Here is a 25,572-nt window from a genome sequence, read left to right on the forward strand (position 1 = left end):
TGTTTTGATTCTGTTTAGCCCAGTTTTTGGTGTGTTTGGATTAGCTTTGGTGGGCTTTATCATGTTTTGTCAGGTTTTTTCGAATGTATTGATCACTTCTGTCTGGTTTTCTATTTTGGCGGGTTTGAAAATATTTTTGGATGAGTTTTGGCGGGTTTTCAAAGATTTTGGCTCTTTGCGCAGAGATGACGGTGCCGGTTGCGGTGCGCTCCGGGGCGCTCCTTCTGCGGAAAGACGCCTGGCAGCGGCACTTGGGACAGCTCCGCGTCTCCGTATTGTGCGTTTCTTGCCTTCTGCATCTCAGCAAAATGCTTTCCCACTAGGTCTAGCAAGGAGAAACTGTGGCAGCTGAGTAGATGTAGCCCGGCCCGCCCTTTGAAGTTGACAAGTTCTTGGCATCTCAGAGCCTCAAGGGAAGAGCAAGGTTATCTATGGTAGGCTGGGGCGGAACTAGCAGCAAGCAGAGCAAAGTTGTCCAAGAATAGCTTCCATTGGAATGCTAATGGCAATTGAAGAGGCAGGCCAGTGGCAAGCCACTAGCTTCTAGCAGTTTGAAAGTTGCAGACACAGTGCAGGTGTTGTGCGGCTTCCTTCTTGGCCTCCTAGAAGGTGCCGCGCTCTCTGTGTCTTGCTTGCCAATATGTTGCCGTGTTCCTCTTATTGTTTGGTTTGTTTTGATTTGTTTTGATGATGTTTTGGCGGGTTTTCGGAATGTTTTGGTTGGGTTTTAGAACGTTTTGTATTCTCTTGAGTTGTTTTTATTGTGTTGGCTTGTTTTGGAACGTTTGGATTCCTTTTGGCGGGTTTTTGGAATGTTTTGGCGGGTGTTCGGAATGTTTTGAGTAGTTTTGATGGGTTTTGAAATATTTTGGCGGGTTTTTAGAAGGTTTCGATTTGTTTTGATTTGTTTTGATTCTGTTTAGCCCAGTTTTTGGTGTGTTTGGATTAGCTTTGGTGGGCTTTATCATGTTTTGTCAGGTTTTTTTGAATGTATGGATCACTTCTGTCTGGTTTTCTATTTTGGCGGGTTTGAAAATATTTTTGGATGAGTTTTGGCGGGTTTTCAAAGATTTTGGCTCTTTGCGCAGAGATGACGGTGCCGGTTGCCGCGCACTCCGGGGCGCTCCTTCTGCGGAAAGACGCCTGGCAGCGGCACTTGGGACAGCTCCGCGTCTCCGTATTGTGCGTTTCTTGCCTTCTGCATCTCAGCAAAATGCTTTCCCACTAGGTCTAGCAAGGAGAAACTGTGGCAGCTGAGTAGATGTAGCCCGGCCCGCCCTTTGAAGTTGACAAGTTCTTGGCATCTCAGAGCCTCAAGGGAAGAGCAAGGTTATCTATGGTAGGCTGGGGCGGAACTAGCAGCAAGCAGAGCAAAGTTGTCCAAGAATAGCTTCCATTGGAATGCTAATGGCAATTGAAGAGGCAGGCCTGTGGCAAGCCACTAGCTTCTAGCAGTTTGAAAGTTGCAGACACAGTGCAGGTGTTGTGCGGCTTCCTTCTTGGCCTCCTAGAATGTGCCGCGCTCTCTGTGACTTGCTTGCCAATATGATGCCGCGTTCCTCTTATTGTTTGGTTTGTTTTGATTTGTTTTTATGATGTTTTGGCGGGTTTTCGGAATGTTTTGGTTGGTTTTGATTTGTTTTTATGATGTTTTGCCAAGTTTTTTGAATGTTTTGATCAGTTCTGGCTGGTTTTCTAATGTTTTGGCATCTTTTCAGAATGTTTTGATGAGTTTTGCGGGTCTAAATTATTTTGTCGGGTTTTCGGAATATTTTGGTTGGTTTTGATTTGTTTTGATGATGTTTTGGCGGGTTTTCGGAATGTTTTGGTTGGGTTTTAGAATGTTTTGTATTCTCTTGAGTTGTTTTTATTGTGTTGGCAGGTTTTGCAATGTTTGGATTCCTTTTGGCAGGTGTTCGGAATGTTTTGGCGGGTGTTCGGAATGTTTTGATTAGTTTTGACGGGTTTTGAAATATTTTGGCGGGTTTTTAGAAGGTTTCGATTTGTTTTGATTTGTTTTGATTCTGTTTAGCCCAGTTTTTGGTGTGTTTGGATTAGCTTTGGTGGGCTTTATCATGTTTTGTCAGGTTTTTTCGAATGTATTGATCACTTCTGTCTGGTTTTCTATTTCTGGCGGGTTTGAAAATATTTTTGGATGAGTTTTGGCGGGTTTTCAAAGATTTTGGCTCTTTGCGCAGAGATGACGGTGCCGGTTGCGGTGCGCTCCGGGGCGGTCCTTCTGCGGAAAGACGCCTGGCAGCGGCACTTGGGACAGCTCCGCGTCTCCGTATTCTGCGTTTCTTGCCTTCTGCATCTCAGCAAAATGCTTTCCCACTAGGTCTAGCAAGGAGAAACTGTGGCAGCTGAGTAGATGTAGCCCGGCCCGCCCTTTGAAGTTGACAAGTTCTTGGCATCTCAGAGCCTCAAGGGAAGAGCAAGGTTATCTATGGTAGGCTGGGGCGGAACTAGCAGCAAGCAGAGCAAAGTTGTCCAAGAATAGCTTCCATTGGAATGCTAATGGCAATTGAAGAGGCAGGCCTGTGGCAAGCCACTAGCTTCTAGCAGTTTGAAAGTTGCAGACACAGTGCAGGTGTTGTGCGGCTTCCTTCTTGGCCTCCTAGAATGTGCCGCGCTCTCTGTGTCTTGCTTGCCAATATGTTGCCGTGTTCCTCTTATTGTTTGGTTTGTTTTGATTTGTTTTGATGATGTTTTGGCGGGTTTTCGGAATGTTTTGGTTGGGTTTTAGAATGTTTTGTATTCTCTTGAGTTGTTTTTATTGTGTTGGCTTGTTTTGGAACGTTTGGATTCGTTTTGGCGGGTTTTTGGAATGTTTTGGCGGGTGTTCGGAATGTTTTGATTAGTTTTGATGGGTTTTGAAATATTTTGGCCGGTTTTTAGAAGCTTTCGATTTGTTTTGATTTGTTTTGATTCTGTTTAGCCCAGTTTTTGGTGTGTTTGGATTAGCTTTGGTGGGCTTTATCATGTTTTGTCAGGTTTTTTCGAATGTATTGATCACTTCTGTCTGGTTTTCTATTTTGGCGGGTTTGAAAATATTTTTGGATGAGTTTTGGTGGGTTTTCAAAGATTTTGGCTCTTTGCGCAGAGATGACGGTGCCGGTTGCGGTGCGCTCCGGGGCGCTCCTTCTGCGGAAAGACGCCTGGCAGCGGCACTTGGGACAGCTCCGCGTCTCCGTATTCTGCGTTTCTTGCCTTCTGCATCTCAGCAAAATGCTTTCCCACTAGGTCTAGCAAGGAGAAACTGTGGCAGCTGAGTAGATGTAGCCCGGCCCGCCCTTTGAAGTTGACAAGTTCTTGGCATCTCAGAGCCTCAAGGGAAGAGCAAGGTTATCTATGGTAGGCTGGGGCGGAACTAGCAGCAAGCAGAGCAAAGTTGTCCAAGAATAGCTTCCATTGGAATGCTAATGGCAATTGAAGAGGCAGGCCAGTGGCAAGCCACTAGCTTCTAGCAGTTTGAAAGTTGCAGACACAGTGCAGGTGTTGTGCGGCTTCCTTCTTGGCCTCCTAGAATGTGCCGCGCTCTCTGTGTCTTGCTTGCCAATATGTTGCCGTGTTCCTCTTATTGTTTGGTTTGTTTTGATTTGTTTTTATGATGTTTTGGCGGGTTTTCGGAATGTTTTGGTTGGTTTTGATTTGTTTTTATGATGTTTTGCCAAGTTTTTTGAATGTTTTGATCAGTTCTGGCTGGTTTTCTAATGTTTTGGCATCTTTTCAGAATGTTTTGATGAGTTTTGCGGGTCTAAATTATTTTGTCGGGTTTTCGGAATATTTTGGTTGGTTTTGATTTGTTTTGATGATGTTTTGGCGGGTTTTCGGAATGTTTTGGTTGGGTTTTAGAATGTTTTGTATTCTCTTGAGTTGTTTTTATTGTGTTGGCAGGTTTTGCAATGTTTGGATTCCTTTTGGCAGGTGTTCGGAATGTTTTGGCGGGTGTTCGGAATGTTTTGATTAGTTTTGACGGGTTTTGAAATATTTTGGCCGGTTTTTAGAAGGTTTCGATTTGTTTTGATTTGTTTTGATTCTGTTTAGCCCAGTTTTTGGTGTGTTTGGATTAGCTTTGGTGGGCTTTATCATGTTTTGTCAGGTTTTTTCGAATGTATTGATCACTTCTGTCTGGTTTTCTATTTTGGCGGGTTTGAAAATATTTTTGGATGAGTTTTGGCGGGTTTTCAAAGATTTTGGCTCTTTGCGCAGAGATGACGGTGCCGGTTGCGGTGCGCTCCGGGGCGCTCCTTCTGCGGAAAGACGCCTGGCAGCGGCACTTGGGACAGCTCCGCGTCTCCGTATTGTGCGTTTCTTGCCTTCTGCATCTCAGCAAAATGCTTTCCCACTAGGTCTAGCAAGGAGAAACTGTGGCAGCTGAGTAGATGTAGCCCGGCCCGCCCTTTGAAGTTGACAAGTTCTTGGCATCTCAGAGCCTCAAGGGAAGAGCAAGGTTATCTATGGTAGGCTGGGGCGGAACTAGCAGCAAGCAGAGCAAAGTTGTCCAAGAATAGCTTCCATTGGAATGCTAATGGCAATTGAAGAGGCAGGCCAGTGGCAAGCCACTAGCTTCTAGCAGTTTGAAAGTTGCAGACACAGTGCAGGTGTTGTGCGGCTTCCTTCTTGGCCTCCTAGAAGGTGCCGCGCTCTCTGTGTCTTGCTTGCCAATATGTTGCCGTGTTCCTCTTATTGTTTGGTTTGTTTTGATTTGTTTTGATGATGTTTTGGCGGGTTTTCGGAATGTTTTGGTTGGGTTTTAGAACGTTTTGTATTCTCTTGAGTTGTTTTTATTGTGTTGGCTTGTTTTGGAACGTTTGGATTCCTTTTGGCGGGTTTTTGGAATGTTTTGGCGGGTGTTCGGAATGTTTTGATTAGTTTTGACGGGTTTTGAAATATTTTGGCCGGTTTTTAGAAGGTTTCGATTTGTTTTGATTTGTTTTGATTCTGTTTAGCCCAGTTTTTGGTGTGTTTGGATTAGCTTTGGTGGGCTTTATCATGTTTTGTCAGGTTTTTTTGAATGTATGGATCACTTCTGTCTGGTTTTCTATTTTGGCGGGTTTGAAAATATTTTTGGATGAGTTTTGGCGGGTTTTCAAAGATTTTGGCTCTTTGCGCAGAGATGACGGTGCCGGTTGCCGCGCACTCCGGGGCGCTCCTTCTGCGGAAAGACGCCTGGCAGCGGCACTTGGGACAGCTCCGCGTCTCCGTATTGTGCGTTTCTTGCCTTCTGCATCTCAGCAAAATGCTTTCCCACTAGGTCTAGCAAGGAGAAACTGTGGCAGCTGAGTAGATGTAGCCCGGCCCGCCCTTTGAAGTTGACAAGTTCTTGGCATCTCAGAGCCTCAAGGGAAGAGCAAGGTTATCTATGGTAGGCTGGGGCGGAACTAGCAGCAAGCAGAGCAAAGTTGTCCAAGAATAGCTTCCATTGGAATGCTAATGGCAATTGAAGAGGCAGGCCTGTGGCAAGCCACTAGCTTCTAGCAGTTTGAAAGTTGCAGACACAGTGCAGGTGTTGTGCGGCTTCCTTCTTGGCCTCCTAGAATGTGCCGCGCTCTCTGTGACTTGCTTGCCAATATGATGCCGCGTTCCTCTTATTGTTTGGTTTGTTTTGATTTGTTTTTATGATGTTTTGGCGGGTTTTCGGAATGTTTTGGTTGGTTTTGATTTGTTTTTATGATGTTTTGCCAAGTTTTTTGAATGTTTTGATCAGTTCTGGCTGGTTTTCTAATGTTTTGGCATCTTTTCAGAATGTTTTGATGAGTTTTGCGGGTCTAAATTATTTTGTCGGGTTTTCGGAATATTTTGGTTGGTTTTGATTTGTTTTGATGATGTTTTGGCGGGTTTTCGGAATGTTTTGGTTGGGTTTTAGAATGTTTTGTATTCTCTTGAGTTGTTTTTATTGTGTTGGCAGGTTTTGCAATGTTTGGATTCCTTTTGGCAGGTGTTCGGAATGTTTTGGCGGGTGTTCGGAATGTTTTGATTAGTTTTGACGGGTTTTGAAATATTTTGGCGGGTTTTTAGAAGGTTTCGATTTGTTTTGATTTGTTTTGATTCTGTTTAGCCCAGTTTTTGGTGTGTTTGGATTAGCTTTGGTGGGCTTTATCATGTTTTGTCAGGTTTTTTCGAATGTATTGATCACTTCTGTCTGGTTTTCTATTTCTGGCGGGTTTGAAAATATTTTTGGATGAGTTTTGGCGGGTTTTCAAAGATTTTGGCTCTTTGCGCAGAGATGACGGTGCCGGTTGCGGTGCGCTCCGGGGCGGTCCTTCTGCGGAAAGACGCCTGGCAGCGGCACTTGGGACAGCTCCGCGTCTCCGTATTCTGCGTTTCTTGCCTTCTGCATCTCAGCAAAATGCTTTCCCACTAGGTCTAGCAAGGAGAAACTGTGGCAGCTGAGTAGATGTAGCCCGGCCCGCCCTTTGAAGTTGACAAGTTCTTGGCATCTCAGAGCCTCAAGGGAAGAGCAAGGTTATCTATGGTAGGCTGGGGCGGAACTAGCAGCAAGCAGAGCAAAGTTGTCCAAGAATAGCTTCCATTGGAATGCTAATGGCAATTGAAGAGGCAGGCCAGTGGCAAGCCACTAGCTTCTAGCAGTTTGAAAGTTGCAGACACAGTGCAGGTGTTGTGCGGCTTCCTTCTTGGCCTCCTAGAATGTGCCGCGCTCTCTGTGTCTTGCTTGCCAATATGTTGCCGTGTTCCTCTTATTGTTTGGTTTGTTTTGATTTGTTTTGATGATGTTTTGGCGGGTTTTCGGAATGTTTTGGTTGGGTTTTAGAATGTTTTGTATTCTCTTGAGTTGTTTTTATTGTGTTGGCATGTTTTGGAACGTTTGGATTCCTTTTGGCGTGTTTTTGGAATGTTTTGGCGGGTGTTCGGAATGTTTTGAGTAGTTTTGATGGTTTTTGAAATATTTTGGCGTGTTTTTAGAAGGTTTCTATTTGTTTTGATTTGTTTTGATTCTGTTTAGCCCAGTTTTTGGTGTGTTTGGATTAGCTTTGGTGGGCTTTATCATGTTTTGTCAGGTTTTTTCGAATGTATTGATCACTTCTGTCTGGTTTTCTATTTTGGCGGGTTTGAAAATATTTTTGGATGAGTTTTGGCGGGTTTTCAAAGATTTTGGCTCTTTGCGCAGAGATGACGGTGCCGGTTGCGGTGCGCTCCGGGGCGCTCCTTCTGCGGAAAGACGCCTGGCAGCGGCACTTGGGACAGCTCCGCGTCTCCGTATTGTGCGTTTCTTGCCTTCTGCATCTCAGCAAAATGCTTTCCCACTAGGTCTAGCAAGGAGAAACTGTGGCAGCTGAGTAGATGTAGCCCGGCCCGCCCTTTGAAGTTGACAAGTTCTTGGCATCTCAGAGCCTCAAGGGAAGAGCAAGGCTATCTATGGTAGGCTGGGGCGGAACTAGCAGCAAGCAGAGCAAAGTTGTCCAAGAATAGCTTCCATTGGAATGCTAATGGCAATTGAAGAGGCAGGCCAGTGGCAAGCCACTAGCTTCTAGCAGTTTGAAAGTTGCAGACACAGTGCAGGTGTTGTGCGGCTTCCTTCTTGGCCTCCTAGAATGTGCCGCGCTCTCTGTGTCTTGCTTGCCAATATGTTGCCGTGTTCCTCTTATTGTTTGGTTTGTTTTGATTTGTTTTGATGATGTTTTGGTGGATTTTGGAATGTTTTGGTTGGTTTTGATTTGTTTTTATGATGTTTTGCCAAGTTTTTTGAATGTTTTGATCAGTTCAGGCTGGTTTTCTAATGTTTTGGCATCTTTTCAGAATGTTTTGATGAGTTTTGCGGGTCTAAATTATTTTGTCGGGTTTTCGGAATATTTTGGTTGGTTTTGATTTGTTTTGATGATGTTTTGGCGGGTTTTCGGAATGTTTTGGTTGGGTTTTAGAATGTTTTGTATTCTCTTGAGTTGTTCTTATTGTGTTGGCAGGTTTTGCAATGTTTGGATTCCTTTTGGCAGGTGTTCGGAATGTTTTGGCGGGTGTTCGGAATGTTTTGATTAGTTTTGACGGGTTTTGAAATATTTTGGCCGGTTTTTAGAAGGTTTCGATTTGTTTTGATTTGTTTTGATTCTGTTTAGCCCAGTTTTTGGTGTGTTTGGATTAGCTTTGGTGGGCTTTATCATGTTTTGTCAGGTTTTTTCGAATGTATTGATCACTTCTGTCTGGTTTTCTATTTTGGCGGGTTTGAAAATATTTTTGGATGAGTTTTGGCGGGTTTTCAAAGATTTTGGCTCTTTGCGCAGAGATGACGGTGCCGGTTGCCGCGCACTCCGGGGCGCTCCTTCTGCGGAAAGACGCCTGGCAGCGGCACTTGGGACAGCTCCGCGTCTCCGTATTCTGCGTTTCTTGCCTTCTGCATCTCAGCAAAATGCTTTCCCACTAGGTCTAGCAAGGAGAAACTGTGGCAGCTGAGTAGATGTAGCCCGGCCCGCCCTTTGAAGTTGACAAGTTCTTGGCATCTCAGAGCCTCAAGGGAAGAGCAAGGTTATCTATGGTAGGCTGGGGCGGAACTAGCAGCAAGCAGAGCAAAGTTGTCCAAGAATAGCTTCCATTGGAATGCTAATGGCAATTGAAGAGGCAGGCCAGTGGCAAGCCACTAGCTTCTAGCAGATTGAAAGTTGCAGACACAGTGCCGGTGTTGTGCGGCTTCCTTCTTGGCCTCCTAGAAGGTGCCGCGCTCTCTGTGTCTTGCTTGCCAATATGTTGCCGTGTTCCTCTTATTGTTTGGTTTGTTTTGATTTGTTTATATGATGTTTTGGTGGATTTTGGAATGTTTTGGTTGGGTTTTAGAATGTTTTGTATTCTCTTGAGTTGTTTTTATTGTGTTTTGGCGGGTTTTGCAATGTTTGGATTCCTTTTGGCAGGTGTTTGTAATGTTTTGGCGGGTGTTCGGAATGTTTTGATTAGTTTTGACGGGTTTTGAAATATTTTGGCGGGTTTTTAGAAGGTTTCGATTTGTTTTGATTTGTTTTGATTCTGTTTAGCCCAGTTTTTGGTGTGTTTGGATTAGCTTTGGTGGGCTTTATCATGTTTTGTCAGGTTTTTTCGAATGTATTGATCACTTCTGTCTGGTTTTCTATTTTGGCGGGTTTGAAAATATTTTTGGATGAGTTTTGGCGGGTTTTCAAAGATTTTGGCTCTTTGCGCAGAGATGACGGTGCCGGTTGCGGTGCGCTCCGGGGCGCTCCTTCTGCGGAAAGACGCCTGGCAGCGGCACTTGGGACAGCTCCACGTCTCCGTATTCTGCGTTTCTTGCCTTCTGCATCTCAGCAAAATGCTTTCCCACTAGGTCTAGCAAGGAGAAACTGTGGCAGCTGAGTAGATGTAGCCCGGCCCGCCCTTTGAAGTTGACAAGTTCTTGGCATCTCAGAGCCTCAAGGGAAGAGCAAGGTTATCTATGGTAGGCTGGGGCAGAACTAGCAGCAAGCAGAGCAAAGTTGTCCAAGAATAGCTTCCATTGGAATGCTAATGGCAATTGAAGAGGCAGGCCAGTGGCAAGCCACTAGCTTCTAGCAGTTTGAAAGTTGCAGACACAGTGCAGGTGTTGTGCGGCTTCCTTCTTGGCCTCCTAGAAGTTGCCGCGCTCTCTGTGTCTTGCTTGCCAATATGTTGCCGTGTTCCTCTTATTGTTTGGTTTGTTTTGATTTGTTTATATGATGTTTTGGTGGATTTTGGAATGTTTTGGTTGGTTTTGATTTGTTTTTATGATGTTTTGCCAAGTTTTTTGAATGTTTTGATCAGTTCTGGCTGGTTTTCTAATGTTTTGGCATCTTTTCAGAATGTTTTGATGAGTTTTGCGGGTCTAAATTATTTTGTCGGGTTTTCGGAATATTTTGGTTGGTTTTGATTTGTTTTGATGATGTTTTGGCGGGTTTTCGGAATGTTTTGGTTGGGTTTTAGAATGTTTTGTATTCTCTTGAGTTGTTCTTATTGTGTTGGCAGGTTTTGCAATGTTTGGATTCCTTTTGGCAGGTGTTCGGAATGTTTTGATTAGTTTTGACGGGTTTTGAAATATTTTGGCGGGTTTTTAGAAGGTTTCGATTTGTTTTGATTTGTTTTGATTCTGTTTAGCCCAGTTTTTGGTGTGTTTGGATTAGCTTTGGTGGGCTTTATCATGTTTTGTCAGGTTTTTTCGAATGTATTGATCACTTCTGTCTGGTTTTCTATTTTGGCGGGTTTGAAAATATTTTTGGATGAGTTTTGGCGGGTTTTCAAAGATTTTGACTCTTTGCGCAGAGATGACGGTGCCGGTTGCGGTGCGCTCCGGGGCGCTCCTTCTGCGGAAAGACGCCTGGCAGCGGCACTTGGGACAGCTCCGCGTCTCCGTATTGTGCGTTTCTTGCCTTCTGCATCTCAGCAAAATGCTTTCCCACTAGGTCTAGCAAGGAGAAACTGTGGCAGCTGAGTAGATGTAGCCCGGCCCGCCCTTTGAAGTTGACAAGTTCTTGGCATCTCAGAGCCTCAAGGGAAGAGCAAGGTTATCTATGGTAGGCTGGGGCGGAACTAGCAGCAAGCAGAGCAAAGTTGTCCAAGAATAGCTTCCATTGGAATGCTAATGGCAATTGAAGAGGCAGGCCAGTGGCAAGCCACTAGCTTCTAGCAGTTTGAAAGTTGCAGACACAGTGCAGGTGTTGTGCGGCTTCCTTCTTGGCCTCCTAGAATGTGCCGCGCTCTCTGTGTCTTGCTTGCCAATATGTTGCCGTGTTCCTCTTATTGTTTGGTTTGTTTTGATTTGTTTTGATGATGTTTTGGCGGGTTTTCGGAATGTTTTGGTTGGGTTTTAGAATGTTTTGTATTCTCTTGAGTTGTTTTTATTGTGTTGGCATGTTTTGGAACGTTTGGATTCCTTTTGGCGTGTTTTTGGAATGTTTTGGCGGGTGTTCGGAATGTTTTGAGTAGTTTTGATGGTTTTTGAAATATTTTGGCGTGTTTTTAGAAGGTTTCTATTTGTTTTGATTTGTTTTGATTCTGTTTAGCCCAGTTTTTGGTGTGTTTGGATTAGCTTTGGTGGGCTTTATCATGTTTTGTCAGGTTTTTTCAAATGTATTGATCACTTCTGTCTGGTTTTCTATTTTGGCGGGTTTGAAAATATTTTTGGATGAGTTTTGGCGGGTTTTCAAAGATTTTGGCTCTTTGCGCAGAGATGACGGTGCCGGTTGCGGTGCGCTCCGGGGCGCTCCTTCTGCGGAAAGACGCCTGGCAGCGGCACTTGGGACAGCTCCGCGTCTCCGTATTCTGCGTTTCTTGCCTTCTGCATCTCAGCAAAATGCTTTCCCACTAGGTCTAGCAAGGAGAAACTGTGGCAGCTGAGTAGATGTAGCCCGGCCCGCCCTTTGAAGTTGACAAGTTCTTGGCATCTCAGAGCCTCAAGGGAAGAGCAAGGCTATCTATGGTAGGCTGGGGCGGAACTAGCAGCAAGCAGAGCAAAGTTGTCCAAGAATAGCTTCCATTGGAATGCTAATGGCAATTGAAGAGGCAGGCCAGTGGCAAGCCACTAGCTTCTAGCAGTTTGAAAGTTGCAGACACAGTGCAGGTGTTGTGCGGCTTCCTTCTTGGCCTCCTAGAATGTGCCGCGCTCTCTGTGTCTTGCTTGCCAATATGTTGCCGTGTTCCTCTTATTGTTTGGTTTGTTTTGATTTGTTTTGATGATGTTTTGGTGGATTTTGGAATGTTTTGGTTGGTTTTGATTTGTTTTTATGATGTTTTGCCAAGTTTTTTGAATGTTTTGATCAGTTCAGGCTGGTTTTCTAATGTTTTGGCATCTTTTCAGAATGTTTTGATGAGTTTTGCGGGTCTAAATTATTTTGTCGGGTTTTCGGAATATTTTGGTTGGTTTTGATTTGTTTTGATGATGTTTTGGCGGGTTTTCGGAATGTTTTGGTTGGGTTTTAGAATGTTTTGTATTCTCTTGAGTTGTTCTTATTGTGTTGGCAGGTTTTGCAATGTTTGGATTCCTTTTGGCAGGTGTTCGGAATGTTTTGGCGGGTGTTCGGAATGTTTTGATTAGTTTTGACGGGTTTTGAAATATTTTGGCCGGTTTTTAGAAGGTTTCGATTTGTTTTGATTTGTTTTGATTCTGTTTAGCCCAGTTTTTGGTGTGTTTGGATTAGCTTTGGTGGGCTTTATCATGTTTTGTCAGGTTTTTTCGAATGTATTGATCACTTCTGTCTGGTTTTCTATTTTGGCGGGTTTGAAAATATTTTTGGATGAGTTTTGGCGGGTTTTCAAAGATTTTGGCTCTTTGCGCAGAGATGACGGTGCCGGTTGCGGTGCGCTCCGGGGCGCTCCTTCTGCGGAAAGACGCCTGGCAGCGGCACTTGGGACAGCTCCGCGTCTCCGTATTGTGCGTTTCTTGCCTTCTGCATCTCAGCAAAATGCTTTCCCACTAGGTCTAGCAAGGAGAAACTGTGGCAGCTGAGTAGATGTAGCCCGGCCCGCCCTTTGAAGTTGACAAGTTCTTGGCATCTCAGAGCCTCAAGGGAAGAGCAAGGTTATCTATGGTAGGCTGGGGCGGAACTAGCAGCAAGCAGAGCAAAGTTGTCCAAGAATAGCTTCCATTGGAATGCTAATGGCAATTGAAGAGGCAGGCCAGTGGCAAGCCACTAGCTTCTAGCAGATTGAAAGTTGCAGACACAGTGCCGGTGTTGTGCGGCTTCCTTCTTGGCCTCCTAGAAGGTGCCGCGCTCTCTGTGTCTTGCTTGCCAATATGTTGCCGTGTTCCTCTTATTGTTTGGTTTGTTTTGATTTGTTTATATGATGTTTTGGTGGATTTTGGAATGTTTTGGTTGGGTTTTAGAATGTTTTGTATTCTCTTGAGTTGTTTTTATTGTGTTTTGGCGGGTTTTGCAATGTTTGGATTCCTTTTGGCAGGTGTTTGTAATGTTTTGGCGGGTGTTCGGAATGTTTTGATTAGTTTTGACGGGTTTTGAAATATTTTGGCGGGTTTTTAGAAGGTTTCGATTTGTTTTGATTTGTTTTGATTCTGTTTAGCCCAGTTTTTGGTGTGTTTGGATTAGCTTTGGTGGGCTTTATCATGTTTTGTCAGGTTTTTTCGAATGTATTGATCACTTCTGTCTGGTTTTCTATTTTGGCGGGTTTGAAAATATTTTTGGATGAGTTTTGGCGGGTTTTCAAAGATTTTGACTCTTTGCGCAGAGATGACGGTGCCGGTTGCGGTGCGCTCCGGGGCGCTCCTTCTGCGGAAAGACGCCTGGCAGCGGCACTTGGGACAGCTCCGCGTCTCCGTATTGTGCGTTTCTTGCCTTCTGCATCTCAGCAAAATGCTTTCCCACTAGGTCTAGCAAGGAGAAACTGTGGCAGCTGAGTAGATGTAGCCCGGCCCGCCCTTTGAAGTTGACAAGTTCTTGGCATCTCAGAGCCTCAAGGGAAGAGCAAGGTTATCTATGGTAGGCTGGGGCAGAACTAGCAGCAAGCAGAGCAAAGTTGTCCAAGAATAGCTTCCATTGGAATGCTAATGGCAATTGAAGAGGCAGGCCAGTGGCAAGCCACTAGCTTCTAGCAGTTTGAAAGTTGCAGACACAGTGCAGGTGTTGTGCGGCTTCCTTCTTGGCCTCCTAGAAGTTGCCGCGCTCTCTGTGTCTTGCTTGCCAATATGTTGCCGTGTTCCTCTTATTGTTTGGTTTGTTTTGATTTGTTTATATGATGTTTTGGTGGATTTTGGAATGTTTTGGTTGGTTTTGATTTGTTTTTATGATGTTTTGCCAAGTTTTTTGAATGTTTTGATCAGTTCTGGCTGGTTTTCTAATGTTTTGGCATCTTTTCAGAATGTTTTGATGAGTTTTGCGGGTCTAAATTATTTTGTCGGGTTTTCGGAATATTTTGGTTGGTTTTGATTTGTTTTGATGATGTTTTGGCGGGTTTTCGGAATGTTTTGGTTGGGTTTTAGAATGTTTTGTATTCTCTTGAGTTGTTCTTATTGTGTTGGCAGGTTTTGCAATGTTTGGATTCCTTTTGGCAGGTGTTCGGAATGTTTTGATTAGATTTGACGGGTTTTGAAATATTTTGGCGGGTTTTTAGAAGGTTTCGATTTGTTTTGATTTGTTTTGATTCTGTTTAGCCCAGTTTTTGGTGTGTTTGGATTAGCTTTGGTGGGCTTTATCATGTTTTGTCAGGTTTTTTCGAATGTATTGATCACTTCTGTCTGGTTTTCTATTTTGGCGGGTTTGAAAATATTTTTGGATGAGTTTTGGCGGGTTTTCAAAGATTTTGGCTCTTTGCGCAGAGATGACGGTGCCGGTTGCGGTGCGCTCCGGGGCGCTCCTTCTGCGGAAAGACGCCTGGCAGCGGCACTTGGGACAGCTCCGCGTCTCCGTATTGTGCGTTTCTTGCCTTCTGCATCTCAGCAAAATGCTTTCCCACTAGGTCTAGCAAGGAGAAACTGTGGCAGCTGAGTAGATGTAGCCCGGCCCGCCCTTTGAAGTTGACAAGTTCTTGGCATCTCAGAGCCTCAAGGGAAGAGCAAGGTTATCTATGGTAGGCTGGGGCAGAACTAGCAGCAAGCAGAGCAAAGTTGTCCAAGAATAGCTTCCATTGGAATGCTAATGGCAATTGAAGAGGCAGGCCAGTGGCAAGCCACTAGCTTCTAGCAGTTTGAAAGTTGCAGACACAGTGCAGGTGTTGTGCGGCTTCCTTCTTGGCCTCCTAGAAGTTGCCGCGCTCTCTGTGTCTTGCTTGCCAATATGTTGCCGTGTTCCTCTTATTGTTTGGTTTGTTTTGATTTGTTTATATGATGTTTTGGTGGATTTTGGAATGTTTTGGTTGGGTTTTAGAATGTTTTGTGTTCTCTTGAGTTGTTTTTATTGTGTTTTGGCGGGTTTTGCAATGTTTGGATTCCTTTTGGCAGGTGTTTGTAATGTTTTGGCGGGTGTTCGGAATGTTTTGATTAGTTTTGACGGGTTTTGAAATATTTTGGCGGGTTTTTAGAAGGTTTCGATTTGTTTTGATTTGTTTTGATTCTGTTTAGCCCAGTTTTTGGTGTGTTTGGATTAGCTTTGGTGGGCTTTATCATGTTTTGTCAGGTTTTTTCGAATGTATTGATCACTTCTGTCTGGTTTTCTATTTTGGCGGGTTTGAAAATATTTTTGGATGAGTTTTGGCGGGTTTTCAAAGATTTTGGCTCTTTGCGCAGAGATGACGGTGCCGGTTGCGGTGCGCTCCGGGGCGCTCCTTCTGCGGAAAGACGCCTGGCAGCGGCACTTGGGACAGCTCCGCGTCTCCGTATTCTGTGTTTCTTGCCTTCTGCATCTCAGCAAAATGCTTTCCCACTAGGTCTAGCAAGGAGAAACTGTGGCAGCTGAGTAGATGTAGCCCGGCCCGCCCTTTGAAGTTGACAAGTTCTTGGCATCTCAGAGCCTCAAGGGAAGAGCAAGGTTATCTATGGTAGGCTGGGGCGGAACTAGCAGCAAGCAGAGCAAAGTTGTCCAAGAATAGCTTCCATTGGAATGCTAATGGCAATTGAAGAGGCAGGCCTGTGGCAAGCCACTAGCTTCTAGCAGATTGAAAGTTGCAGACACAGTGCCGGTGTTGTGCGGCTTCCTTCTTGGCCTCCTAGAAGGTGCCGCGCTCTCTGTGTCTTGCTTGCCAATATGTTGCCGTGTTCCTCTTATTGTTTGGTTTGTTTTGATTTGTTTTTATGATGTTTTGGCGGGTTTTCGGAATGTTTTGGTTGGTTTTGATTTGTTTTTATGATGTTTTGCCAAGTTTTTTGAATGTTTTGATCAGTTCAGTCTGGTTTTCTAATGTTTTGGCATCTTTTCAGAATGTTTTGATGAGTTTTGCGGGTCTAAATTATTTTGGCGGGTTTTCGGAATGTTTTGGTTGGGTTTTAGAATGTTTTGTATTCTCTTGAGTTGTTTTTATTGTGTTGGCAGGTTTTGCAATGTTTGGATTCCTTTTGGCAGGTGTTCGGAATGTTTTGATTAGTTTTTACGGGTTTTGAAATATTTTGGCCGGTTTTTAGAAGGTTTCGATTTGTTTTGATTTATTTTGATTCTGTTTAGCCCAGTTTTTGGTGTGTTTGGATTAGCTTTGGTGGGCTTTATCATGTTTTGTCAGGTTTTTTCGAATGTATTGATCACTTCTGTCTGGTTTTCTATTTTGGCGGGTTTGAAAATATTTTTGGATGAGTTTTGGCGGGTTTTCAAAGATTTTGGCTCTTTGCGCAGAGATGACGGTGCCGGTTGCGGTGCGCTCCGGGGCGCTCCTTCTGCGGAAAGACGCCTGGCAGCGGCACTTGGGACAGCTCCGCGTCTCCGTATTGTGCGTTTCTTGCCTTCTGCATCTCAGCAAAATGCTTTCCCACTAGGTCTAGCAAGGAGAAACTGTGGCAGCTGAGTAGATGTAGCCCGGCCCGCCCTTTGAAGTTGACAAGTTCTTGGCATCTCAGAGCCTCAAGGGAAGAGCAAGGTTATCTATGGTACAAGCACAGCAAAGTTGTCCAAGAATAGCTTCCATTGGAATGCTAATGGCAATTGAAGAGGCAGGCCACTATCTTCTAGCAGTTTGAAAGTCGCAGACACAGTGCAGGTGTTGTGCGATTTCCTTCTTGGCCTCCTAGAATGTGCCGCGCTCTCTGTGTCTTGCTTGCCAATATGTTGCCGCGTTCCTCTTATTGTTTGGTTTGTTTTGATTTGTTTTGATGATGTTTTGGCGGGTTTTCGGAATGTTTTGGTTGGTTTTGATTTGTTTTTATGATGTTTTGCCAAGTTTTTTGAATGTTTTGATCAGTTCTGGCTGGTTTTCTAATGTTTTGGCATCTTTTCAGAATCTTTTGATGAGTTTTGCGGGTCTAAATTATTTTGGCGGGTTTTCGGAATATTTTGGTTGGTTTTGATTTGTTTTGATGATGTTTTGGCGGGTTTTCGGAATGTTTTGGTTGGGTTTTAGAATGTTTTGTATTCTCTTGAGTTGTTTTTATTGTGTTGGCAGGTTTTGCAATGTTTGGATTCCTTTTGGCAGGTGTTCGGAATGTTTTGATTAGTTTTGACGGGTTTTGAAATATTTTGGCCGGTTTTTAGAAGGTTTCGATTTGTTTTGATTTGTTTTGATTCTGTTTAGCCCAGTTTTTGGTGTGTTTGGATTAGCTTTGGTGGGCTTTATCATGTTTTGTCAGGTTTTTTCGAATGTATTGATCACTTCTGTCTGGTTTTCTATTTTGGCGGGTTTGAAAATATTTTTGGATGAGTTTTGGCGGGTTTTCAAAGATTTTGGCTCTTTGCGCAGAGATGACGGTGCCGGTTGCGGTGCGCTCCGGGGCGGTCCTTCTGCGGAAAGACGCCTGGCAGCGGCACTTGGGACAGCTCCGCGTCTCCGTATTGTGCGTTTCTTGCCTTCTGCATCTCAGCAAAATGCTTTCCCACTAGGTCTAGCAAGGAGAAACTGTGGCAGCTGAGTAGATGTAGCCCGGCCAGCCCTTTGAAGTTGACAAGTTCTTGGCATCTCAGAGCCTCAAGGGAAGAGCAAGGTTATCTATGGTAGGCTGGGGCAGAACTAGCAGCAAGCAGAGCAAAGTTGTCCAAGAATAGCTTCCATTGGAATGCTAATGGCAATTGAAGAGGCAGGCCAGTGGCAAGCCACTAGCTTCTAGCAGTTTGAAAGTTGCAGACACAGTGCAGGTGTTGTGCGGCTTCCTTCTTGGCCTCCTAGAAGTTGCCGCGCTCTCTGTGTCTTGCTTGCCAATATGTTGCCGTGTTCCTCTTATTGTTTGGTTTGTTTTGATTTGTTTATATGATGTTTTGGTGGATTTTGGAATGTTTTGGTTGGTTTTGATTTGTTTTTATGATGTTTTGCCAAGTTTTTTGAATGTTTTGATCAGTTCTGGCTGGTTTTCTAATGTTTTGGCATCTTTTCAGAATGTTTTGATGAGTTTTGCGGGTCTAAATTATTTTGTCGGGTTTTCGGAATATTTTGGTTGGTTTTGATTTGTTTTGATGATGTTTTGGCGGGTTTTCGGAATGTTTTGGTTGGGTTTTAGAATGTTTTGTATTCTCTTGAGTTGTTCTTATTGTGTTGGCAGGTTTTGCAATGTTTGGATTCCTTTTGGCAGGTGTTCGGAATGTTTTGATTAGTTTTGACGGGTTTTGAAATATTTTGGCGGGTTTTTAGAAGGTTTCGATTTGTTTTGATTTGTTTTGATTCTGTTTAGCCCAGTTTTTGGTGTGTTTGGATTAGCTTTGGTGGGCTTTATCATGTTTTGTCAGGTTTTTTCGAATGTATTGATCACTTCTGTCTGGTTTTCTATTTTGGCGGGTTTGAAAATATTTTTGGATGAGTTTTGGCGGGTTTTCAAAGATTTTGACTCTTTGCGCAGAGATGACGGTGCCGGTTGCGGTGCGCTCCGGGGCGCTCCTTCTGCGGAAAGACGCCTGGCAGCGGCACTTGGGACAGCTCCGCGTCTCCGTATTGTGCGTTTCTTGCCTTCTGCATCTCAGCAAAATGCTTTCCCACTAGGTCTAGCAAGGAGAAACTGTGGCAGCTGAGTAGATGTAGCCCGGCCCGCCCTTTGAAGTTGACAAGTTCTTGGCATCTCAGAGCCTCAAGGGAAGAGCAAGGTTATCTATGGTAGGCTGGGGCAGAACTAGCAGCAAGCAGAGCAAAGTTGTCCAAGAATAGCTTCCATTGGAATGCTAATGGCAATTGAAGAGGCAGGCCAGTGGCAAGCCACTAGCTTCTAGCAGTTTGAAAGTTGCAGACACAGTGCAGGTGTTGTGCGGCTTCCTTCTTGGCCTCCTAGAAGTTGCCGCGCTCTCTGTGTCTTGCTTGCCAATATGTTGCCGTGTTCCTCTTATTGTTTGGTTTGTTTTGATTTGTTTATATGATGTTTTGGTGGATTTTGGAATGTTTTGGTTGGTTTTGATTTGTTTTTATGATGTTTTGCCAAGTTTTTTGAATGTTTTGATCAGTTCTGGCTGGTTTTCTAATGTTTTGGCATCTTTTCAGAATGTTTTGATGAGTTTTGCGGGTCTAAATTATTTTGTCGGGTTTTCGGAATATTTTGGTTGGTTTTGATTTGTTTTGATGATGTTTTGGCGGGTTTTCGGAATGTTTTGGTTGGGTTTTAGAATGTTTTGTATTCTCTTGAGTTGTTTTTATTGTGTTGGCAGGTTTTGCAATGTTTGGATTCCTTTTGGCAGGTGTTCGGAATGTTTTGATTAGTTTTTACGGGTTTTGAAATATTTTGGCCGGTTTTTAGAAGGTTTCGATTTGTTTTGATTTGTTTTGATTCTGTTTAGCCCAGTTTTTGGTGTGTTTGGATTAGCTTTGGTGGGCTTTATCATGTTTTGTCAGGTTTTTTCGAATGTATTGATCACTTCTGTCTGGTTTTCTATTTTGGCGGGTTTGAAAATATTTTTGGATGAGTTTTGGCGGGTTTTCAAAGATTTTGGCTCTTTGCGCAGAGATGACGGTGCCGGTTGCGGTGCGCTCCGGGGCGCTCCTTCTGCGGAAAGACGCCTGGCAGCGGCACTTGGGACAGCTCCGCGTCTCCGTATTGTGCGTTTCTTGCCTTCTGCATCTCAGCAAAATGCTTTCCCACTAGGTCTAGCAAGGAGAAACTGTGGCAGCTGAGTAGATGTAGCCCGGCCCGCCCTTTGAAGTTGACAAGTTCTTGGCATCTCAGAGCCTCAAGGGAAGAGCAAGGTTATCTATGGTACAAGCACAGCAAAGTTGTCCAAGAATAGCTTCCATTGGAATGCTAATGGCAATTGAAGAGGCAGGCCACTATCTTCTAGCAGTTTGAAAGTCGCAGACACAGTGCAGGTGTTGTGCGATTTCCTTCTTGGCCTCCTAGAATGTGCCGCGCTCTCTGTGTCTTGCTTGCCAATATGTTGCCGTGTTCCTCTTATTGTTTGGTTTGTTTTGATTTGTTTTGATGATGTTTTGGCGGGTTTTCGGAATGTTTTGGTTGGTTTTGATTTGTTTTTATGATGTTTTGCCAAGTTTTTTGAATGTTTTGATCAGTTCTGGCTGGTTTTCTAATGTTTTGGCATCTTTTCAGAATCTTTTGATGAGTTTTGCGGGTCTAAATTATTTTGGCGGGTTTTCGGAATATTTTGGTTGGTTTTGATTTGTTTTGATGATGTTTTGGCGGGTTTTCGGAATGTTTTGGTTGGGTTTTAGAATGTTTTGTATTCTCTTGAGTTGTTTTTATTGTGTTGGCAGGTTTTGCAATGTTTGGATTCCTTTTGGCAGGTGTTCGGAATGTTTTGATTAGTTTTGACGGGTTTTGAAATATTTTGGCCGGTTTTTAGAAGGTTTCGATTTGTTTTGATTTGTTTTGATTCTGTTTAGCCCAGTTTTTGGTGTGTTTGGATTAGCTTTGGTGGGCTTTATCATGTTTTGTCAGGTTTTTTCGAATGTATTGATCACTTCTGTCTGGTTTTCTATTTTGGCGGGTTTGAAAATATTTTTGGATGAGTTTTGGCGGGTTTTCAAAGATTTTGGCTCTTTGCGCAGAGATGACGGTGCCGGTTGCGGTGCGCTCCGGGGCGCTCCTTCTGCGGAAAGACGCCTGGCAGCGGCACTTGGGACAGCTCCGCGTCTCCGTATTGTGCGTTTCTTGCCTTCTGCATCTCAGCAAAATGCTTTCCCACTAGGTCTAGCAAGGAGAAACTGTGGCAGCTGAGTAGATGTAGCCCGGCCAGCCCTTTGAAGTTGACAAGTTCTTGGCATCTCAGAGCCTCAAGGGAAGAGCAAGGTTATCTATGGTAGGCTGGGGCAGAACTAGCAGCAAGCAGAGCAAAGTTGTCCAAGAATAGCTTCCATTGGAATGCTAATGGCAATTGAAGAGGCAGGCCAGTGGCAAGCCACTAGCTTCTAGCAGTTTGAAAGTTGCAGACACAGTGCAGGTGTTGTGCGGCTTCCTTCTTGGCCTCCTAGAAGTTGCCGCGCTCTCTGTGTCTTGCTTGCCAATATGTTGCCGTGTTCCTCTTATTGTTTGGTTTGTTTTGATTTGTTTATATGATGTTTTGGTGGATTTTGGAATGTTTTGGTTGGTTTTGATTTGTTTTTATGATGTTTTGCCAAGTTTTTTGAATGTTTTGATCAGTTCTGGCTGGTTTTCTAATGTTTTGGCATCTTTTCAGAATGTTTTGATGAGTTTTGCGGGTCTAAATTATTTTGTCGGGTTTTCGGAATATTTTGGTTGGTTTTGATTTGTTTTGATGATGTTTTGGCGGGTTTTCGGAATGTTTTGGTTGGGTTTTAGAATGTTTTGTATTCTCTTGAGTTGTTCTTATTGTGTTGGCAGGTTTTGCAATGTTTGGATTCCTTTTGGCAGGTGTTCGGAATGTTTTGATTAGTTTTGACGGGTTTTGAAATATTTTGGCGGGTTTTTAGAAGGTTTCGATTTGTTTTGATTTGTTTTGATTCTGTTTAGCCCAGTTTTTGGTGTGTTTGGATTAGCTTTGGTGGGCTTTATCATGTTTTGTCAGGTTTTTTCGAATGTATTGATCACTTCTGTCTGGTTTTCTATTTTGGCGGGTTTGAAAATATTTTTGGATGAGTTTTGGCGGGTTTTCAAAGATTTTGACTCTTTGCGCAGAGATGACGGTGCCGGTTGCGGTGCGCTCCGGGGCGCTCCTTCTGCGGAAAGACGCCTGGCAGCGGCACTTGGGACAGCTCCGCGTCTCCGTATTGTGCGTTTCTTGCCTTCTGCATCTCAGCAAAATGCTTTCCCACTAGGTCTAGCAAGGAGAAACTGTGGCAGCTGAGTAGATGTAGCCCGGCCCGCCCTTTGAAGTTGACAAGTTCTTGGCATCTCAGAGCCTCAAGGGAAGAGCAAGGTTATCTATGGTAGGCTGGGGCAGAACTAGCAGCAAGCAGAGCAAAGTTGTCCAAGAATAGCTTCCATTGGAATGCTAATGGCAATTGAAGAGGCAGGCCAGTGGCAAGCCACTAGCTTCTAGCAGTTTGAAAGTTGCAGACACAGTGCAGGTGTTGTGCGGCTTCCTTCTTGGCCTCCTAGAAGTTGCCGCGCTCTCTGTGTCTTGCTTGCCAATATGTTGCCGTGTTCCTCTTATTGTTTGGTTTGTTTTGATTTGTTTATATGATGTTTTGGTGGATTTTGGAATGTTTTGGTTGGTTTTGATTTGTTTTTATGATGTTTTGCCAAGTTTTTTGAATGTTTTGATCAGTTCTGGCTGGTTTTCTAATGTTTTGGCATCTTTTCAGAATGTTTTGATGAGTTTTGCGGGTCTAAATTATTTTGTCGGGTTTTCGGAATATTTTGGTTGGTTTTGATTTGTTTTGATGATGTTTTGGCGGGTTTTCGGAATGTTTTGGTTGGGTTTTAGAATGTTTTGTATTCTCTTGAGTTGTTCTTATTGTGTTGGCAGGTTTTGCAATGTTTGGATTCCTTTTGGCAGGTGTTCGGAATGTTTTGATTAGTTTTGACGGGTTTTGAAATATTTTGGCGGGTTTTTAGAAGGTTTCGATTTGTTTTGATTTGTTTTGATTCTGTTTAGCCCAGTTTTTGGTGTGTTTGGATTAGCTTTGGTGGGCTTTATCATGTTTTGTCAGGTTTTTTCGAATGTATTGATCACTTCTGTCTGGTTTTCTATTTTGGCGGGTTTGAAAATATTTTTGGATGAGTTTTGGCGGGTTTTCAAAGATTTTGGCTCTTTGCGCAGAGATGACGGTGCCGGTTGCGGTGCGCTCCGGGGCGCTCCTTCTGCGGAAAGACGCCTGGCAGCGGCACTTGGGACAGCTCCGCGTCTCCGTATTGTGCGTTTCTTGCCTTCTGCATCTCAGCAAAATGCTTTCCCACTAGGTCTAGCAAGGAGAAACTGTGGCAGCTGAGTAGATGTAGCCCGGCCCGCCCTTTGAAGTTGACAAGTTCTTGGCATCTCAGAGCCTCAAGGGAAGAGCAAGGTTATCTATGGTAGGCTGGGGCAGAACTAGCAGCAAGCAGAGCAAAGTTGTCCAAGAATAGCTTCCATTGGAATGCTAATGGCAATTGAAGAGGCAGGCCAGTGGCAAGCCACTAGCTTCTAGCAGTTTGAAAGTTGCAGACACAGTGCAGGTGTTGTGCGGCTTCCTTCTTGGCCTCCTAGAAGTTGCCGCGCTCTCTGTGTCTTGCTTGCCAATATGTTGCCGTGTTCCTCTTATTGTTTGGTTTGTTTTGATTTGTTTATATGATGTTTTGGTGGATTTTGGAATGTTTTGGTTGGGTTTTAGAATGTTTTGTGTTCTCTTGAGTTGTTTTTATTGTGTTTTGGCGGGTTTTGCAATGTTTGGATTCCTTTTGGCAGGTGTTTGTAATGTTTTGGCGGGTGTTCGGAATGTTTTGATTAGTTTTGACGGGTTTTGAAATATTTTGGCGGGTTTTTAGAAGGTTTCGATTTGTTTTGATTTGTTTTGATTCTGTTTAGCCCAGTTTTTGGTGTGTTTGGATTAGCTTTGGTGGGCTTTATCATGTTTTGTCAGGTTTTTTCGAATGTATTGATCACTTCTGTCTGGTTTTCTATTTTGGCGGGTTTGAAAATATTTTTGGATGAGTTTTGGCGGGTTTTCAAAGATTTTGGCTCTTTGCGCAGAGATGACGGTGCCGGTTGCGGTGCGCTCCGGGGCGGTCCTTCTGCGGAAAGACGCCTGGCAGCGGCACTTGGGACAGCTCCGCGTCTCCGTATTGTGCGTTTCTTGCCTTCTGCATCTCAGCAAAATGCTTTCCCACTAGGTCTAGCAAGGAGAAACTGTGGCAGCTGAGTAGATGTAGCCCGGCCCGCCCTTTGAAGTTGACAAGTTCTTGGCATCTCAGAGCCTCAAGGGAAGAGCAAGGTTATCTATGGTAGGCTGGGGCGGAACTAGCAGCAAGCAGAGCAAAGTTGTCCAAGAATAGCTTCCATTGGAATGCTAATGGCAATTGAAGAGGCAGGCCTGTGGCAAGCCACTAGCTTCTAGCAGATTGAAAGTTGCAGACACAGTGCCGGTGTTGTGCGGCTTCCTTCTTGGCCTCCTAGAAGGTGCCGCGCTCTCTGTGTCTTGCTTGCCAATATGTTGCCGTGTTCCTCTTATTGTTTGGTTTGTTTTGATTTGTTTTTATGATGTTTTGGCGGGTTTTCGGAATGTTTTGGTTGGTTTTGATTTGTTTTTATGATGTTTTGCCAAGTTTTTTGAATGTTTTGATCAGTTCTGGCTGGTTTTCTAATGTTTTGGCATCTTTTCAGAATGTTTTGATGAGTTTTGCGGGTCTAAATTATTTTGGCGGGTTTTCGGAATGTTTTGGTTGGGTTTTAGAATGTTTTGTATTCTCTTGAGTTGTTTTTATTGTGTTGGCAGGTTTTGCAATGTTTGGATTCCTTTTGGCAGGTGTTCGGAATGTTTTGATTAGTTTTGACGGGTTTTGAAATATTTTGGCCGGTTTTTAGAAGGTTTCGATTTGTTTTGATTTATTTTGATTCTGTTTAGCCCAGTTTTTGGTGTGTTTGGATTAGCTTTGGTGGGCTTTATCATGTTTTGTCAGGTTTTTTCGAATGTATTGATCACTTCTGTCTGGTTTTCTATTTTGGCGGGTTTGAAAATATTTTTGGATGAGTTTTGGCGGGTTTTCAAAGATTTTGGCTCTTTGCGCAGAGATGACGGTGCCGGTTGCGGTGCGCTCCGGGGCGCTCCTTCTGCGGAAAGACGCCTGGCAGCGGCACTTGGGACAGCTCCGCGTCTCCGTATTCTGCGTTTCTTGCCTTCTGCATCTCAGCAAAATGCTTTCCCACTAGGTCTAGCAAGGAGAAACTGTGGCAGCTGAGTAGATGTAGCCCGGCCCGCCCTTTGAAGTTGACAAGTTCTTGGCATCTCAGAGCCTCAAGGGAAGAGCAAGGTTATCTATGGTACAAGCACAGCAAAGTTGTCCAAGAATAGCTTCCATTGGAATGCTAATGGCAATTGAAGAGGCAGGCCACTATCTTCTAGCAGTTTGAAAGTCGCAGACACAGTGCAGGTGTTGTGCGATTTCCTTCTTGGCCTCCTAGAATGTGCCGCGCTCTCTGTGTCTTGCTTGCCAATATGTTGCCGTGTTCCTCTTATTGTTTGGTTTGTTTTGATTTGTTTTGATGATGTTTTGGCGGGTTTTCGGAATGTTTTGGTTGGTTTTGATTTGTTTTTATGATGTTTTGCCAAGTTTTTTGAATGTTTTGATCAGTTCTGGCTGGTTTTCTAATGTTTTGGCATCTTTTCAGAATCTTTTGATGAGTTTTGCGGGTCTAAATTATTTTGGCGGGTTTTCGGAATATTTTGGTTGGTTTTGATTTGTTTTGATGATGTTTTGGCGGGTTTTCGGAATGTTTTGGTTGGGTTTTAGAATGTTTTGTATTCTCTTGAGTTGTTTTTATTGTGTTGGCAGGTTTTGCAATGTTTGGATTCCTTTTGGCAGGTGTTCGGAATGTTTTGATTAGTTTTGACGGGTTTTGAAATATTTTGGCCGGTTTTTAGAAGGTTTCGATTTGTTTTGATTTGTTTTGATTCTGTTTAGCCCAGTTTTTGGTGTGTTTGGATTAGCTTTGGTGGGCTTTATCATGTTTTGTCAGGTTTTTTCGAATGTATTGATCACTTCTGTCTGGTTTTCTA

Source organism: Passer domesticus, chromosome 7 (assembly GCF_036417665.1).
Source record: "Passer domesticus isolate bPasDom1 chromosome 7, bPasDom1.hap1, whole genome shotgun sequence".
Taxonomy (NCBI): Eukaryota; Metazoa; Chordata; class Aves; order Passeriformes; family Passeridae; genus Passer; species Passer domesticus.